Source organism: Drosophila sulfurigaster, chromosome 3 (genome assembly GCF_023558435.1).
Source record: "Drosophila sulfurigaster albostrigata strain 15112-1811.04 chromosome 3, ASM2355843v2, whole genome shotgun sequence".
Taxonomy (NCBI): domain Eukaryota; kingdom Metazoa; phylum Arthropoda; class Insecta; order Diptera; family Drosophilidae; genus Drosophila; species Drosophila sulfurigaster.
Window position 1 is genome coordinate 21,417,442 of NC_084883.1, and position 2,478 is coordinate 21,419,919.

At 40.6% G+C, this 2,478-nt stretch overlaps 1 long non-coding RNA gene across 1 annotated transcript; it reads left to right on the forward strand.

Moving 5' to 3' along the window:
* The first annotated feature begins 276 nt into the window (after positions 1 to 276).
* LOC133845711 (uncharacterized) lies at positions 277 to 956 on the forward strand. Its single transcript, XR_009894808.1, has 2 exons — positions 277 to 721; positions 778 to 956. It is a non-coding gene; the product is annotated as an uncharacterized LOC133845711 (long non-coding RNA).
* Positions 957 to 2,478: the final 1,522 nt, after the last annotated feature.

Here is a 2,478-nt window from a genome sequence, read left to right on the forward strand (position 1 = left end):
ATTTTTATTAATATATGGTTTGTGTGTTGAAGGTTTTTTTCCTAAGTTTGCATTAAATAAAAAAAACTGTTTTATATGCATATGAGGTAAAGTTTTAAGAATTTCCGATCCTAATTAAGTTCGATTCCTCCATTCCTAAAAGCAATTATTCTGTCTCATTTCTCTAAGGTGCTAGGATTTCTGATCCAAATCTGATCCTTCATTCCTAGTTCTCTCCTTATTCTCTTCCATTCCGTCTGATCCAAATTGTATTTCATTCCTAGTTTTCTCCTTATTTTGTTCCATTCCGCTGTGTCAGATATAAAGTCTAGTCACTTAAATTTAGTTGTTGATCATGTTCCATTTCAATGGTGCATAAATCAATCTAACAGCAACATATTCGTACATGTTTTGCGAGCATATGCTAGTGTGAAGTGCTCCCAAATGATTGTTCGGTTGCGATTGTCTGATAATATCCCACCTTCGCAATTGGATATAGGGGTAGGAGAGGAGGAGGAGGAGACGAAAACCGAAACCTAAAACCCAAAAACACGAAATGAATAACAAGACGCAAAACTTTAAGCAAATCCCAACATGTCCAAGTTGTAGCACAAGAATAAATATATCGCCAAGTTAAGGCAACGCAACGAATTGAGTCAAAAGAGAAGCAAAACGAACAATAGACACACACACACACACTCGCACACACATACGTAACATACACAGCGAAAACGAGATGGAGGTGAGAGAGTAAACAAGAAGAACAAGAGTAAAACGTCTCATTTGATTCGCATGCAGGCGAAGCCCATAAATCTAACCTAAACTAGCGCTCAGTGAGTACGAATCGATGTGAGGAAAAGAATGGGGAGAAGCGGAGAATGCGAGAGAGAGAGAGAGAAGAACAAGAACATGAAATCACATTCGCAAAAATAATTAATATTTATTACCCGAGAATGAAGTATTATCAAATTGCATAATTGCTGTGTTTCTCATTCGACACGACAGAATGGTCGACTGGTCGACTGCCCGACTAAACTGGAGCTGAACCTGAAACTGGCTGAAGCGGGAGCTGGGAGCGGGAGCGGCTGACCAAGCCACCCGCGCCCTTTTGTGGGGCGCCTTTCACAAACGAAACCTGGGACCTATAAAGTGTGTACAATATATATTACTCCAAGTTGGAGCTTGAAGCTTGCAACTTGCGCGTAAATTGCTACTCTTGAGCCAAGCCAAGCCAAGCCAAGCCAAGTCTGGAACGGGACGGTCCGACAAACTTTTTGATATATGAATTAAGTTTTCTTCGGCCTCACAGCGAATGTGTTTATATGTGTGTGTGTGTGTGTGTGCTGTTGAGACATTTTGGATTTACGTTGTAATTACAGAATTTTGGATTTTCGTCTTTTGTATGTGTGTGTGTGTGTGTGTGTGTGAGTGCTCAGAGTGCAGTGAGCCCCAAGTTCCGGCCACCGTCAAGCAACCGTCCCTGTGCCTGAACTGTGCTATGCTGTGCTGTGGTCGTGTCCATTTCGCTGGGTCGCTTGAAGGTTATTTATTATGACATGTTATTTAGGTTTCATTTCAAAAACTTGATTGGACACTTTAGACTGGCGGGGCAGAAGCACAAGCACAAACACAAGCACAAGACCAGAGCCAGGACAAGGACCAGGCCCAAACGGAGGCTCTATGCTTCCATGTCTTTCACTCTTCTTTCATTCTTTTTTGCCACTCTCTCTCTCTCGCTTTGGTTCTTGGCGGAAACATTGCGTGCGCTTGTGTTATTCTGCAAAAGGTTACAAGTCGCCACAATGGGTGTGAGTGTGAGTGTGATTGTTGCTGTTGTTGCTGTTGTTGTTGTGTGTGCCTGGGTGTGAATGTGAATTTCGTAGCGAGTTCAAGTGGACACACACGCAAACAACAAAACAAAACAACAACAATGAGAATACACCCAAGTCCAAGTCATGGGGTCAACAGTTGAATACAAACGGAAAGGCTGCGTGAAAAAGTTCTGTAATCCTTTGTTATCGTCGCCAGCTCATATAATTCGCTAATACCTTCGGCTCGATTGCATTTACAATCCGTTACCAAGGCCCTATTAACGCCCCGAAACTGTCCCAGCTAAAGGGCTTAGATAGCCTCTGGCCTCTGGATATGCACACAACATACAAAAGCCCATAAATCAAGCCTTAAAGAGCCGCACATTTGCTTCGAAATGTTCGCAATAATTCCTTACATGCTAATTTTGCTAAGCCGCCCCCCAAACTCTTTTCATATAATCTTTTTCTAATATCAAAATACCTAATGTCGTTTTTTTTAATTCAAATTTTGAAATTATGGTAACAATTCTATATACATATTTTTTTAATATTTCCCAATCGCAATAATTCCTTACATGCTAATTTTGCTAAGCCGCCCTCCAAACTCTTTTCATATAATCTTTTTCTAATATCAATATACCCAATATAGTTATTTGTATTCAAATTTTGACTTTAAGAAATTATGGTA